This window comes from Lepidothrix coronata, unplaced genomic scaffold (genome assembly GCF_001604755.1).
Source record: "Lepidothrix coronata isolate B3197 unplaced genomic scaffold, Lepidothrix_coronata-1.0 Scaffold260, whole genome shotgun sequence".
Taxonomy (NCBI): Eukaryota; Metazoa; Chordata; class Aves; order Passeriformes; family Pipridae; genus Lepidothrix; species Lepidothrix coronata.
Genome location: NW_016690440.1, coordinates 155,911 through 172,007, shown reverse-complemented (window position 1 = coordinate 172,007; position 16,097 = coordinate 155,911). Strand labels below are relative to the sequence as shown.

General features: G+C 50.4%; 1 long non-coding RNA gene across 1 annotated transcript in view; it reads right to left on the bottom strand.

Moving 5' to 3' along the window:
- Window positions 1–9,499: 9,499 nt before the first annotated feature.
- LOC108507540 overlaps window positions 9,500–16,097 on the bottom strand; it is a 10,047-nt gene continuing 3,449 nt past the window's right edge. The window contains exons 3-4 of the long non-coding RNA XR_001878178.1: window positions 10,323–10,552; window positions 9,500–9,827 (exon numbers count right to left, since the gene is read on the bottom strand). This is a non-coding gene — a long non-coding RNA (uncharacterized LOC108507540). The remainder of the gene's footprint in view (window positions 9,828–10,322; window positions 10,553–16,097) is intronic.

Below are 16,097 nucleotides of genomic sequence, written 5' to 3'. Positions count from 1 at the left end.
TGGCCACCAGTGAAACACACAAAAGACCTCAAAATGTTCTCCCATTTTGCACTGTTACCAGCAGAATCTGACCCTCTTTCAAATATCTCAACTGCTGGGCAACAGCTCTTCATCAAGTAGAAACCCGTGCCCCCATTTTTTCTCCACAATGAGGGAGACAATGGCCCCCCCAGAGCCCAGTGTCACAGCACCAGCTGCCTGCATGCTGAGAGTGTCTTGTGAATTCATGGAGGAGACAGGCAGAATCCTGATTTCCAGCCCAGTGGAGTCCATAGTTCCTTTCCTGATGGCAAACATTGAGGTCACTGCAGAGAACCCCCCATCCTCAACTGCATCTGACATCCATCAGGCCAAGCTTCTACGTCTTGGCTGCTAAAGCCTGAGAGGTTTAATTTTAAAGTCTAGGGTTTTGGAAATATACTCACACAGATCCTAAAAGAAAGACTTTCAAGGGAATCAACACATGGATATACTGTTTGATTGGACATTACTGAAAAATTATCCTTGGGTTTTAGATACAGTGCTAGGGATGGCCAACATCGGCTAGTGGAAGGTGTCCCTGCCCATAGCAGGGGGGTGGAATTAGATGATCTTTAAGGTCCTTTCCAACCCAAACCATTCTGTAATTCCATGATTCTATCTTCTAAGTGAATCTGGCCCCTCCAGCCCCTTCTCCTGCTCCATGACACTGGCAATGGCTGGAGCCAGGCAGTGCTGCCCTTCTGCTGGACATCTGCAAAGTGGACACCAGTTCCACCTGGAATGGGGAGAAGTTCCCCAGATATCAATCAATTCTCTTGGATTTTCTTTAACCAAGAGGTTAAAGAAAATGTTGAAGGGCTCCCTGTTTGCCAGAAGGACAACTCACAGAGGTTAACCATTAACTGGCACCTCATAGAAGGGGAAAGGAACACTCTGGGAGGCTGGAAGCTCTTGACCTCTGTGTCTGCTGGATGCTGGAGAAATAATAAATCTTATTTAGCCTGGTCAGACTGTAACACTGTAGTGGTAAATCTCTGCAAGGCTTAGCACCCAAATGAGCCTCCAGAGAAGAAAGAAGGAGGTGAGAGGTTGGGCAGATGTGTGCCCACACATCCCAACCCCAACCCTGACTTCCAGTCCAAGGGGCCTCAGGGAACATGAACCATGTTCTGGTCTTGAGGACAGGGCCTCCCATATCCACAGAGAGGTCACCCTCAGAATGAGATTTCCTGGCTCTCCATCCTCTGGGTGATGGATCTGGGGAACCTCAGCTGCAGCCACAGCAGAGCCAGGGAAGGAGAAAAGCTGTCACAGTGGGTCCCAGGCATGTTGATATGTGCTGGTGTGGAAGAAGTGAATTCATAGATGTGTGAGAGGGCATGTGGGGTACACAGACACACACAGATAGAGAGTCCAAGAGCCTGGCTCTGGGAAGGCTGGGGGATAGAGATAAGGCAAGACTGGCTTCTGCTTTGGCAGAGTTCTGGTGAGACTGAGAACCCTGTTGAAGAAGAGCAACACCAACTCACGTGGCTGTCCTATGTTATGAAATTGGGTAAAGATGGCAGAATCTGGCCAAAAGATTGCCTGCTGCAAAGTTCAGATGTTCAGATTGAAACATCTTGGGTCAAACCTTTGAAAAGGTCATGGCCAAGGGCTCAGTTTCTAACAGAGATGGCTTCACCAAAGCCTTGGTGCCCAATTGCTGCCTCTGGTAGAAAACCAGTAGCTGCAATGGGTGTCTGAAGGGCAGAGCGTGACTCTGGGAGCCCCTTGGGGCATACACACCCCGTCTGCTTCAGCCTGGACAAGGCAGCAGCTGTGAAAAACAGGAGAAATTCCAACAGTTTGCACAGATCACAGCATTGAGCTCACAGGGCCTTGAGAAAATAAAGAAGTTTGCCCTGAAACATGGCCCTCAGCACCCAGGTGAGCAGAAACATGTGGAGATGCTCTTTGGGAAGGAACAGATTTTGCTAGACCCCACTGGCTAATCCATCCGAGGGTCTGTGTAGAGCTGGGGAGGCCCCTGCACTGTGAGTACCTCAGAGGGGCTGGCTGAGCCCAGCCCCCGCAGCCAGCCCCCAGCAAACCCCTGAGGTTGCATTACTCTGGTGAGAACTGACCTTCACCCCCAGCAAACATATAATAATAATGGCCAGTCTTCGCGAGCGAAGATTTGGGAAAGGTCATTAACCCTTCGAACCTGCGCAGTGGATTTTTTAGGTGAGACCCAGTGTGCGCTGAACTGAGCCCACCCTTTAATCCTGAGGTTCATCTGCCGGGGCCGAGCAAGCTTGGACAGTGGCAGTGAGGGTCTCAGGACGTAGGTTTGTTTAGAGTGACCTTCTCTTAGATGGATTGCCTTACAGGGCTGACGAGCTCCATCTGCCCGGGGGGCTGGGAATCGAACCCGGGTCGCAGCAGTGAGAGTCCTGCACCCTAACCACTAGACCACCAGGGGCCCCTTCCCAGCAAACATAGTGCCTGACAGACAGCATAGTGCCTGACAGAAAACCCTTCAGATGGTCCCCCAACCAGTAACCTTTACATAAACCCACCTTCACCCCACCTTCCTCCTCACCAGACTTATCCTGTGCCTTTGCCACTGCAGTTCCTGGTTTGGCAGGGGGATGCCTGGGCTGGCCTACGAGGACGGATGGGCAGAGGTGGCACAGAATTGTGTGCCTTGTACCCTGCAGACCCAGTAGATCGCTGGAATGGGTGATTAGTCCTCTGTGTATGTCCATGGGGAGCACTCAGCCACTCTCCAGGCAATGCTCCTTGTCACTGTCTCTCCGAGAGGGATGCCCAGTGTCGCTGTCCCAGCAGTGTAGAGGGCACAGAGACATCCACACAGAATGGGAATGGGTTGGTGACAGCCAGCACCATCCTTGTGGTGCCACCAAACACGGGACTTGAGCAGAATGCAACACCCCCCTCTGCTCCTATCCTGGATGGAGTCAGGAAAGCAATTCAAATGGAAATGATGTGCTGCTGAATTAAAAAGATGGTGTGAGACAGAATAGGAATGAAGAGGGAGAGAATAGAAAGGAGGAGGAGCACAGCTGGAGGGATGGGGAAGATGGAGAGCAGTAGTGCAGCATGAAAGAGACGACAGAGGAGATGCAAAACAGAAGCACGGAGAGATAGGAGAGGGAAGGCTGAAGTGGCAGAGGGATGGATCACAAAGGGGAGATCCGGAGCTACAGTCATGAAGCTGATTTTCCTATTCGGTGGCACAGCTCACCAAAAAAGCTTCCACTCTGCCACAGAGCCAAGACCTCCTTATTCCTCGGCAGGGAGGCAGGCAGCTTCTCAGGAGCAGGACAAGAGCTCCTGCTGCCTCTCCTCTCCCCTGCTCTCTCAGCCCATGGACTTGCCTGGCACTGATATACCAGAGATGTCTCCCCAGGGAGTCTGGCACAGTGGTTTCTCTCCAGGGTTCCCGGCAGTCCCAAAGGACAGATGGGACTGCACAGAGCTTCTCCTCTGCAGGCTGCTTTGAAGCACCTAGATCCCAGCCAACCTTTGATACATCATCATTTGGCACAAGGAAAATCTCCTTGCAATCCTAAAATCTACCCTAAATCTCTCTAGATGAAAATTAAGCCAATTACTGCACAAAATATCCTTGGTAGACTTAAGAATAAGCGATCACTAATCTCTTTTTAGTGATTTTTAGCATTTTAGAAGGCTGTTCTCATATCCCTGCCCAGGCTTCACCCTGCCAGACACAGTCAGATCCAATTTGTTCTTCCTTTTCTTGCAGCTCATGTTTATCAAACTTCTAACCAATCTTGTCAGCATCTCCTCTAGAGTTTCTCCTGTTTGCTCCCTCCTCCTCATGATGACCATCATAAATCTCTGGCTGAAATTCCCCACAGGCCAAACAGAGCAGCACAGTGGCTGTCCTATGTTGTAGACTCCCTATCCCTGGAAGTGCCCAGTGCCAGGTTGGATGGGGCTTGGAGCAGTGTGATCCAGTAGAAGGTGTCCCTGCCCATGGCCCAGCCTGTGCTGACCTTGCCCCTGGCAGCAGCAGCTGCCCGGTCAGAGAAGCCATTACCCACTCAGACTGCCCAGCAGTGATGCTGGTCTTCAGTCAGAGTTTCTGCATGGTGGTGCATTGCAGGCTGCCTGCTTTGCATTTCTCTTTACTGAACTGCATGTTATCAATTTTGAATAATTTCCAAGAGATTGAGTTTTATTTTAAATTCTGATTACGTCCTTCAAAAGAGTTGCAGCCCTTTATGATCTGTTTTTAATTCAGCATTTTATAAGCATAATCACTATTCCGTCAACCTGGTGGCTAATGAAAATATTGACCAGGACCTGACCCAGGACAGACCATGCAGGACCTCACTGAACACAAATTCCCAGGCTGATATCATCTGAGCAGCCCTCACCCTCCATCACCTGTGTTTCCTGAGGAACATGTCCATGGGCAGTGCCAAAACTGCTTGGAAGTCAAAACATATCTACTGCTCCCTGTTTCTAGCTGGGCTGCATCCCCCTCAGTGATGGACATTAGATGGACATTAGATTGGTTCAACACGTACAGTTGACAGATCCTCGTTGCCTGCTCCTTATCACGTGTAATCCTTGAGAGGCTTAACATATGCTGTTTAATAATTTCATTCTGTATCTTTTCAGGCATAAAAGTCAGTCTGACCAACGTATTTCCCTTCTCCCTTCTAAATGTCACACGCTGTGTCTCATCCTGCTCCAGTCCACAAGGACTTCACCTGTGCCCATATGTTTTCTGAGGTCAGAGATGACTGTGACTAGTTCCTTATGTATGCCAAGGTAAATTTTATCACACCTCAACAATTTGAGTATTTTCTTAATCTAGACATTCCTGGACAGACAGACTTATTTCTTTTTCTAGGCTTACGCATCTAGGCAGAACTCATTTTGTGCGTTAATCTGCTTGATTTTTCTCTACATATTTGTGTTTTGCTCTACGTTCATCTTTACACATCCATCTTTGATGTATAGCAACGCTGCATTATTCCCTTTTCCCAGGCTCTTCCTTCTATACTGACATTACTGTCCTGTGCTGTCTCACCACTCTGCACCTTCTCACTCTTCCCCGAGGTTTTTATCCAGCCTTCTTGTTTCTTCCCCTTGGTTTTTTGTTGCTAGTCCTTTAAAACAGGAAATAAATCTCTCTTTACTGGACAGGTGCATCAGGGTCCTTGAAGATTCTTCCTTCATCAAATGAGGTCCCACTCTGGACAACCATGCTGTGAAGCGAATCGAACTTGAGCCTTCCCTTCTGCACCTCTTGCACACACAGATGTATTTATAGAATCCCAGAATGGTTTGGGTTGGAAGGGACCTTAAACAGCATCCAGTTCCAACTCCTGCCATGGGCAGAGACACCTTCCACTAGACCAGGTTGCTCCAAGCCCTGTCCAGCCTGGCCTTGGACACTTCCAGGGATGGGGCAGCCACAGCTTCTTTGGGCAACCTGTGCCAGGGCCTCTCCACCCTCACAGGGAAGAATTTCTTTCCAATATCCCATCTAACCCTGCCCTCTGGCAGTGGGAAGCCGTTCCCCCTTGTCCTGTCACTCCAGACCGTTGTCCAAAGTCCCCCAGTTCTCCTGGAGCCCCTTTAGGCACTGGAAGGGGCTCTAAGCTCTCCCCAGAAACTTCTCTTCTCCATGCTCAACAACCGCACCTCTCTCAGCCTTTCATTTACCCCAGCAGGGATGTACCTGGAGCTCAGAGAATGGCCAGACATGGGTGTTCCAAAAAACCTTTTGGAGCACAGAATCCACACCATTGCATCCGGCAGGGAAGGCCAGGGAGCTCAAGGTGTCCAGGAGCCAGCAAAGGCTTGAAATGAGCAGTGGGCACCTTCTTCCTGCGCAAAACTTCCTGTATGCGATTCATCCAGATTCCAAAGAGGGAAACACCAGATCTTTTCATTAAGTGGAACACTGCAAGGAACAAAACAGAGGTGTCACATCTGGAAAAGGAAAGCAGATGGAGGTTTTTGATGTGCGGTCAGCAAGTGTTGCCAAGGTGAGAAGAGCTGCTGTAGTTTGATAAACAGATCCAAAACATTTAATATGGGTCAGTTCAACATGACACTTCTATGTCTCTGGTGCTGTACTGCCTCACTAGTGCTGGGGTTCTGAAGCCAAAAATGCTCAGCTCACTCCTGAAGTCACCTTCTAAGTCCGTGGATGATGCAGAGCAGAAGTGTCAGGGATGCCAGGAAGAGCTGAGCTGTGGCCATCAGGAATGTGGCAGCTCTGCTGTGGCAGAGCAGAGATGAGCACCTAGGTGATGATGGTGATGAGCGGGAGCTCACCAGCCCTTGGCAGTAACAGCAAGGTCAGGGATGCCAGAAAGCACCAGTGAAAATCTTCTCTGGGGAGATAAGCAGTTTGGCAGGAATTGCTTCTGCAGGCCATGGCAGCTGTCATCAGGGCTTTGCTCATCCTCAGGGATTGTTATCCCTTTGGATTTGTGCATGAGCACATATTGCTCCTGTGGCTGTCAGGCCAGGAGTCAAGTGAAGTACAGGTTTGAAATCTCCATGGCGTAGGGGAAGTGAAGTGTCCCAGTGTACTCACCGGGTATCCCAGGACACCCCAGCTGCTGGGGTTGTTGGCAGACCCTCCATGGAGAGGGTATAGGTGGCTGGGCAGTGCCTCAGACTGGTGGGTAGTGCTTTGCCAGCCAGACGAGAAAGGAACACTGGTTATTGTTCAAGGATGGGATCCCGGAGCCTGCCTACGTCAACACGCTGCCTGCAGCCTGCTTGGGTCACCAGGATGGACTAGGGAAAGTAGAAGTGTCAAGAAGCAAGTTTGCATTCCTCTGGACCACCTGGAGCTCAGGCAAGACCTCCCCTTGGCATGGATATGGGACTGTTCAGTGTTGTCCTTTATTTTCCAGAGTCACCAGCAGGAGCTTACACGGATCAACAGGCAGGGAAGGCAGGGAGCAGGTAGCACCAAGCAGCGATTGATGTTCTTCAGAGACAGTTGGCACTGTCTCTGGGCTGCAGGACTTGTCTCCCACTGGTTTGAAGCTACAAGGAGGGCTCATAGGACAGGACTCAAGTCTGGGTCAGTGCCCAGTCCTATCATGGCTCAGCTGATGGAGCAGGAAACACATCTTCTCCCTGGCTATGGGCTCATGCTGGGGTCAAGGGGGCTGACAGGAGCTCTAGGCTGGGGTGGTCCTGAGGAACTGGAGCAGTGCTGGCAGGGGGGTGAGTGGAGAAACCCTCTGTGTCAGCTGTGGGGGGTCCAACCGGCCCCAGGGGTTGAGGCTGGGTCACGGGGCGAGCACGAGGAGATGCGGCAGGAGCTCCATGCCTGTCTCTCAGAGGACTGGTGGTGTGGGTGGGACCTCCGAGGCTGTCAGAGCTGGCTCCTGCTCTTTTGCAGGTGGCGATGCCTTTTTGTGTTTCTGACATAATTGCACTGGCGTAACAACGCTGATGAGGCTTTTTTTGACAGTGCTTCCTACTTGTGCTGAAGGCTTTCCGCCCCCTCACTGCAGACGGGTTTAGGCTGCACGAATCTGAGCATGATGCTTGGGAGGAATCCCTGGAAGTGCTGCACTCTGCCTGCCAGACCAACCCTGCCCTCGCTGGGCCACATGGGCTCCCTGCTCCCAGCACAAGGGCACAGGCCAGGTTTTGACAAGTCCTTGTGTCCTTGATACCCAGAGGAATGACAATATTGTTGCTCCAACACTTTCAGGTCCTGGTCCTTCTCTCTCCTTGCAGCCCCTGGCAGCGCTGCACAGCCCTGGTCCAGGTGGTGGCTGGCACTGCCATGTCCACAGGCTGAGCTGGGCCCGGGTCCTGGGCCATGGGCCTGGCTGTGCTGGAATAACCTAGCACAGAGATTTCCCCAGTGATGCTTAACTTCCTCTCAGAATACCTGTTGCATGTTCTGTCAAGGTGCCCCAATGCATCTCAGTGCACATGAGGGCCAGCAACTGGGGGAAAAGGGGCTGTGAGCAAAGGCTGCTCTGCTCATGGCATCAGCCCAGCAACACAGCACTGAGGACTGGTCTCCCATGGCCAAACTTTCTGGCACCTAGGCATGGCAGGGGAAGTTGCCCAAATGGAGTGGGATGTGTTTCCTGTTCCCCAGTAAATGAATGGGAGGGAAATGAGGTAGTAGCAAACCCATTCCCGCTGCATCACTCCTCAGCTGGGCTCCTGTGGGTTGCAAAATACAGGTCCCATCCCTCACTTCTCCCTGGAGGGCTCAGCTTTGAATGGCTGACAGCTGCTGACAGAGGGGGATAGGGAAGATCTCCCCCAGGAAGCAGGGAAGGGTGCTGCTCCATTAGGCCTTTGGGAAGGCTGCGCCAGACCAGTGATGCCAGAAAGCTGCTCACTGGTCCAGCCTGGGCTGCACATCTCAGGTCTTGCCTCTTGAGTTTTGGGGCCACTCAAGGCTGGGTGTGCACCTGAGCTGTGCAGCCCCAGATGCTTCCCAGTGAGTGAGTCAGGAGAGGAAGCAATCACCTTTGTGGTGGGATGTCTGATGAGTCAGAACTTCTGTAGGCTTCTCTTCAGACCCACTCTGGGCAGCTGTGACATCCAGGGCCCAGGAAGCAGGACAGGCATCAGGGGAGCTGAGACATCTGGAGGGAGGTGGCAAAAGGATGATAGGAGGCATGTCAGCTCATCCTTTTGTTGCCATTCATAATCCTTCACTTCCCCACTCTGCCACCAGCTCCTGGGATGCAGAGGCTGGGCCCCCACACTGACACTGCAGCCCTCTCCGCACCCAGAAAGCTCCCATGGGGATGTGACAACCTGGTTAGACCAGCGACATGCCATCTGCTGCAGATCACTTGTAGCTCAGTGGGACCTGGAACAGGAGATGTGCCCCAGCAGAGCCTTGCCAAGGAGGCACATTTTACTGGACTGGAAGTGCTATGAAAATTGGTAAAGACGACAGAATCTGGCCAAAGGCTTGTCTGCTGCGAAGTTCAAATGCTCAACTTAGAATTACAGAATTGTAGAATCTTCTGAGTGGGAAAGGACCCACAAGGACCATTGAGTAAAACTCCTGGCCCTGCACAGGGCATCTCAACAATCCCAATGTGTGCCTGAGAGCGTTGTTCCTCATTTCGTGAGGAAATGCAGAGTTTGGGTGGAGGGAAGCACTCGATATTGAAGGATCCACTTAGCACCAAGCAAATGACAAAACACTGACATTTTGACCCTAGAAGAAACAGAAAACTAATCCCAGATTGAAATGAAATCACTAAAGGGGATGCTGAGTCAGAATTCAGGTTTATGGCACCTCCATGTTACTCCGGTGTTGTAGGACTCTGCTTTCAGGAACCTGAACCTGCTTTTCTCACGAGTCCTGCACTCATGTGGTCCTCTCCTTCCCGCTTTCCTCACAGTTTTACCAAGTTCCCCTTGATTCCTGGTGGTTCCTCTCCCACTGGTACCTCCAATCCTCACTGGAGCTCCCGGGGTAAATATAGAAATAACAAACACACCATTTGCTTGTGATTTCTGTGGGTTTACTGTTTAAGCATTTATTCTATGTAATGTCTCTTAGTTTGGGTTGCACTTAGAAGCCTTGGTGATAAGATAAAAAAATCTTTTTGTGGGAATTTTCTAAGTTTAGAGAAACCCAAACACTGACAGGCTGAGAGAAGCATGGGGTGGCTTGGCTGGAGGCCTCCATGCTTGGTTCCTATTTTGCTGTCTTTCTTTACCGTCATCCAGCAACTCTCTCCTCACTGCCTCTTCTCTAGTTCCTGCCTCAGGTTCCCGTTCATCCCTTTCCTTTCTGGTTTTCCGGTTTTCCAATTACCAGTTTTGGCCTGAGCTGACAGCTTAGGGAAGAAAAGGTGAATGTTAGCCTTGTTCTTAAATCAAAACACGGTTTTCTAAAGTTCTGAAGGCAAACAAAGGCAATTTCCTTAGAAATCTAGATCCTTCCTCCTCACTGCAATACCCCTTGGAAGTGCTGGCTCCCAGTGTCCTCCATAGCCACCGAGTTCCCCCTGCCCATCACTGGCTCCTGCTCCCTCTGCTTCCCCCAGCAAATCCCTGGCCCTGGGAGCCTCAGCTCCAGGAGCTGAGCTCAGCACCTGCTGCACTGCAAGACCCAGGACCTGCAGCCATCAGCCCTTTCTGGACCACAATGGTTGAGAACTGCAGGTATCCAGAAATCCCAGCATCCTGAGGGCCTTCCTCTTCTCACTTTGTGTGTCCCATTCCCTTCCCCAGGCCCCTCCCCAGACCCAAGCACTGGATCTCCTCTCCATGATTCCTCCCATGGAAGGAGGAACCACCTCTTCCTCCTCACCGTCACCTTCTCTTCTTACCTTTGTTCCTGAAGCATCGAGTTGGAAGCCCAGTGGTACATCAGTAGTGGAGACTGTTTTAAGGTATCAAGTCACACAGGCCATGGCACGTGAGGATAGAAGCATGCAGGAGTCTTTTGTGAAGTCTGGCAAAAGCTGGGATAAATACCTCCTGCATCTGAAGAGCCAGGCAAGTTCTGCGAGGTGTGGTTGCTCTGACATGCTCAAGAACTTGTTTGATATAGCCTGACCTGTAAGAAAGAGCAAGAAATGTTGCTCTGCTGTGCCTTGGATGGACTTTCCACCCTCAGCACCAAGCTGAGACTGGAGAAAGACACTTACTTGGGCAGTGGGACATCTCCGTGGGGCTAAGGAAAGCCATGGAGAAACTCCAGAACTCTATAACCCATCAGTGCTGAAGGCAAGAGGGGGAAGGACTGAAGAGGGGACATCCAAGGAAGCTCCAGGCAGTGTCCCATTGCCCCTGCACTGTGCAATGGGAGCTGCAGGCTGTGCCAGTTTCAGCAGAGATTTGGTGGTGCCCAGCCTGGATCACCAGCCCCACAGGCAGAGCAGATGCCACTAAGACATTATAAGGCACCTCACTAACACTCATTAAGGTATATCCAACTCCTGTGAGGTATTGCTAATGGGCAGCAACAGAGGTGGGGGTGCACCAGTGGACACCACGCCAGAGTCCAGCCCTGAACGCCTCCAGTTCTCCCAGCCTGTCTCCATAGCAGAGGTGCTTCAGCCCTCAGGGCATCTCTGTGGTCCTTCCTCCTCTTTTTGCAGTCCGAGGAGCCTGCCCAGAGCCTGTCCAGCCATCCCTCATCTGCCAACGTGTGCCACTATTACAGCAAGGGAGAGCAGTGCAGATGGCATGAGGAAAACAGCAACATACACAATCTGGCCAGGGAAAGCTGATAGGAAGCAGAGTCCTTGGGAGAGCTGAGCAGAGCACCAGGTGGAGGTCCCTGCACCAACCGTGTTGGGGGATCAGAGAGAATGGTCTCCAGCTTGGAAATGCCCCAAGGCACACTTATAACATTTGTTCTTTCATCCCCAGCCCCTCCAAAGTCTGGCTGTGTGAAGCTTGTTGTGTTACAGCCAAGAGACTTCCTGCTGTAGCATCTACAGTCTGTAAAAATGAGGCTGTAATGGGGGATTGGGATCCCTCGACTTGGTGGGTGGCATAGCCAAGTCACTTCCCCCATCTGTGCATTGGTGTGTCCACCAGTAAAACAACAGGAGACACAACTCTGCCTGCCTTTCAAATGGATGGAAAACACCATCTCTGAGCTGTGCAAACACTGCATGTTCAAGACATATCCTATAGGGAGAAACACAGGAGCCTTTCTCTTCTCAGGACTGTTTCCCAAAGCAGGTGCTGAGTGTGTCTGGGGAAGCAGCCTGGGCAGCGGTCACGTTCCCAGCTGGAATACTGGGAACAGAGCAGTGCAGCACTCTCATCATAAAACTGTAGTCTACTCAGAGAAGGCTAAAAAACCTGGCAGGAAATTACAGGCATTACATGAGCAGACATGCCATTTGGAATACAGCCATGTTTGAGCAGCTATCAAAGCTGTCAGAAAACAGGGAAGAGTTAAACGTAAGATTGAATGAGAGTCCAGACAGAGAGAAAAAACAGAGGGAAATGGGAGAGACTCTGAGTGCCAGATGTCGGCTGTCAGAGTGGGTTCCCATGTGATAGGAAATACAATGACATGTCCAAATGGAGACTGTAAGCAAGGTAGGAAGGTCCAGTTTGCAGCCAAGAGGTGCCAGGCTGAGGGCTGGCTGTGCCCACTTGTTCCCCTGGCACTTGGCCACATTTTTAGTGATACTTGTTAATTTTTTTCCTATTAATCCTTGTCTCATTCCATGGATGGGGAGGACTTCCCCGGTGAGAAACCAAGGAGAGGGAGCTGCCCTTTGTCTGAAGGAGCAGCAGGAACGCATGGAGCTCTGCCCTGGGATGGATAATGAGTCAGTCAAGAGTATCCTGGTTGGAAGGCAAATTGATGTGCTCCTGGTGCTCAGGTGATGTACTCCTGAATGTCTGCTATAGACTTCCATATCAGGAAGCAGAAGATGAAGTTTTCTTCAGACACCTGGAAGAAGGCTCCTGTTTGCAGGGCATGGTCCTCATGGAGGACCTTAACGCCTGTGATACCGTCTGGAGGGACAGCACAGCAGGGCACAGGCAATCTGGGAGGTTTCTGGAACACTCTGGCAAGAATTTCCTAATGTGGGTGACAAAGATCCAAAGAGGGAAGGCACTGATAGACCTGTAAACCTGTTGAGGAATGTGAAGGATGAGGGCAGCCTTGGCTGAAAAGAACATGGCACGGTGGAGGTTAGAGTCCTGAGGGAAGGGAGCACAGAAAAAGGCAAGATCACAAACCTGGACTCAGGAGAGCAGACTTTGGTCTCTTGAGGGATCTGCTCGGAAGAGTCCACAGGATGCAGTCCTAGCTCTCTAGGTGTCCAGGAAACATGATTCAGGATCAGCTACTCCACTCCCCTCTGACAAACAGGTGTAATGCTGGGGCCTTTAGAACTGGCTCTGAGCCAAAGTTGACTTATAAGATGAACTCTTCAACCTAATATTATATCTAGCCTAGTATTGTATTTAGCCATATATCTGCTTATTAACCAAGATGCTATATAATCCTTAGTAATGCCTTAAGAATATACATTTATGCTTGTTAGCACAGCATGTTACCATTAATTAGTAAGACCTGTATGTGTTACAAATATGCCTTTTCTTTGCAGCCAAGGTCGTGAAAAATGGTAGGGCCTCACGTAGTCGTAGCTGGTTCATATTTGAGATATCAATGTAGCCGTAAGTTCTGTATTTAGTGACTAGTCAAGGCCACAGGGCATTTGACAGTAGATGGCCCAAATTGACTCCTTCAGTCTCCCTCTGCGCCTTGGCCAGGCCTAAGGGGAATACCAAGAGAGGAAGAAAGCCAGGTTGTTTTTCCGCACCAATTGAATGACGTCAGCTGGTTTGTTTAATATTATATAAGCTGGACTGTCTCACAGCAAAGATGGAAGCTTCACCTGCGGGTGGACACACTGCATAGAATTTCCCAGTTACTGGGAAGAGGTTCTTCAGACCTTCGCTGTGACAGGGGCCTTTCCAGCTGAAGTGTGATCTGGATGACGACAATTACTTAGTGTAACTGGTGAGGTATCTCTCTCTTAATCACTGTAAGTCTTTGTAGTAATGATTAGATGCATTGCTAAGTGTATCCTTTCATAAGTCACTGCTTCTTTTGTAATTCTTTACTGTCTTGCACTATAGTAAACTTTTACACTTATTCTTTAAAGTTGGTGTCTGTGCTCTTCAATTTATCCTGGTTACCAGGGGAGGGAGGGGGCAAAACAGATTGGCAAAACAGCAAGTAACCAAGTAAAAGTAGCAGGGGCTTGAACAAGGCACTCCTGACAAAACCCAGGCATAAAGAAGAGGTGTAGAAGAGGTGGAAGCAGGGAGGACAATGCACGGGAAATCCAACGACGCTGTCCAGGTGTGTTGAATGGGGTCAGGAAAGCCAAAGTCCACCTAGAGCTGAGTCTGGCAGGGAACAAGAAAGGCAACAAGAAAGGCTTCTACAGGTACACCAGCAGCTACAAAGGAGATGGAGGGACTGAAGCATCTTTCATATGAGGAAAGGCTGAGAGAGCTGCGACTGCTCAGCCTGGAGCAGAGCAGACTTGTGAGGGATCTTATTAATGGATATAAATAACTGAAGCTGGGTGCGAAGGGGATAGATCCAGGCTCTTTCCAGTGGTGCCCAGCACCAGGAGAAAAGGCAACAAGACACAAACTGAAATACAGAAAATCCTTCCTAAACAGTAGAAAGAGCTGTTTTACTGTGAGGTTGTTGAACACGGGAGTGGGTTGTTCAGAGGGGCTGCAGAATCTTCATCACTGGAGCTACTCAAAGCCCATCTGAAGATGGCCCTTATCAACCTGCTCCCCTTGGCCATGCTTTGGGAGGGGTTTGAATTATGGACTCACAGAATCATTTAGGTTGGAAAAACCCTTTAAGATCATCGAATCCAACCATTAACCCAACACCTTGTTCATCACTAAACCATATCCCCGCATACCACATCCAGATGCTTTTTGAACACTTCCAGAGGCGGTGATTCCCTGGGCAGCCTCTTCCTATGCCTGACCACTGTTTCTGTGGTGAATTTTTTCCTGCTGAAGACAGCTCCAGCACTGCCTCAGCAACTCTGTCAATCTTTGTTTGGTCAGGTAATTTATCTAACATCACCAGATATGTAAAGAAAGGGTTGTGGATCCTCTGTGATACAGGAAGAGGCCCCACTCCTCTAGTGGTCTTCCAGCCTCTTCAGCTCTGCCGATACATGGCTGTGGTGTGCAGGATCCCAACTCCAACCTCCCCTGGAGAGATGGATGCATGTCCTGCCACCAGCACAGACTCTGGTCCTGCCATGCTGTGAACACAGGCAGCAGGTTGTGTCATTCCAGCTGGGATACTCCTCCTGCCACACTGGAGCCTCCCGGCAACGTGGCTCCGACTCCCTCCCCACACACATGCAGTGGCAGGCTCATTGCAAGGTTTTAGGCTGCTGTCCACTGAGCAACTCAGGAATTGTTTTCTTTTTCTCTTCCTGCTCCAAGGCCCATTGGAGCCTGGAAATACCCCCAAAACACCCCAGTAAGGTTCTAGAAGTATGGAGGGAGCCCAGCTCAGATATATCATGTCAGTAACTTGTATTAAATTAAACCAGAGAAAGGATTGATCTGAATCATGAGCACAGCCGGAGGTGTGGAAGGGAGAGGAGTGTTCTCAGAAAGGCAGGTCAGCTGAGAAACAAGGGCACGTGCAAGCAAGGAGGAAAAGGGGCTCTGATGCCACTGAAGTGCAGGGAGTGCCTGGCTGGAGCAGAGGTCAGTCCTGGACAGCTGCTCTGGGCTTCAGGGAGAGGGTCAGGAGTGACTCTGGCCCTCATCAGAGAAGTGGGCTAATGCTGTATTGACACAGCAAAGACAGCATGGATGGAAGAGAACAAGACCTCTAGGCTGGGGGAAGAGGAAACGTAGAGGTAATTAAGTCCTATAAAAGAACATCCAAAAAATCCAGATCCATCTTAAGTGAGGGCAAAGGGGGTTAACTGCAGTCATTAAGGGGAATACTCATGAGAAAATCAGGGAACTTTGGCCTGTTTTGATCTCGTTTCTGCTCATACCAGAGTTTAAATCATCAAGCGTGAATGGGATCTGCTTCCCTGCCATCCCTGGGTACAACAGCCTTGTACCAAGGTCAGCAGTAGAGAGAGCTGGGCTACATAAGGGGAAACTGAGGTATGGCAAGGGGGTGGTACAAACATGGGTCATTCTCCACCTCCTGTGAACAAGCCTGTCCATGAGGTCATGGTGTTCAGGGGTTGGTAGAAGCAGCTCCCTTACACTTGCTCTCCTTCTCTCTCAAAATAAAGAGGATGACAGGGGGACTGGACCAGCCCAGTGCTCCCACATCTTTGGGATAATTTATGATGATCCTTCCCTGCAGAGCCTTGCACCCTGCCAAGGTCCCTTCTGCATAGTCAAGGGCCACTGTGCTGTAGCTTCTCCCAGCTTATGGCAGGGGAGATCTCACACTGCTATTGTCTTGTGCATGATGGTTGGGAGACATGAGTAAAAATAGTATTCAGCTGTGACACCAGAGAGCAAGGAACCAGAACATTCAACCATGGTGTGCAAGTTTAGAGCTGGCTTCCCGCCAAGCCCCCGAAACTCGACAACAAGGA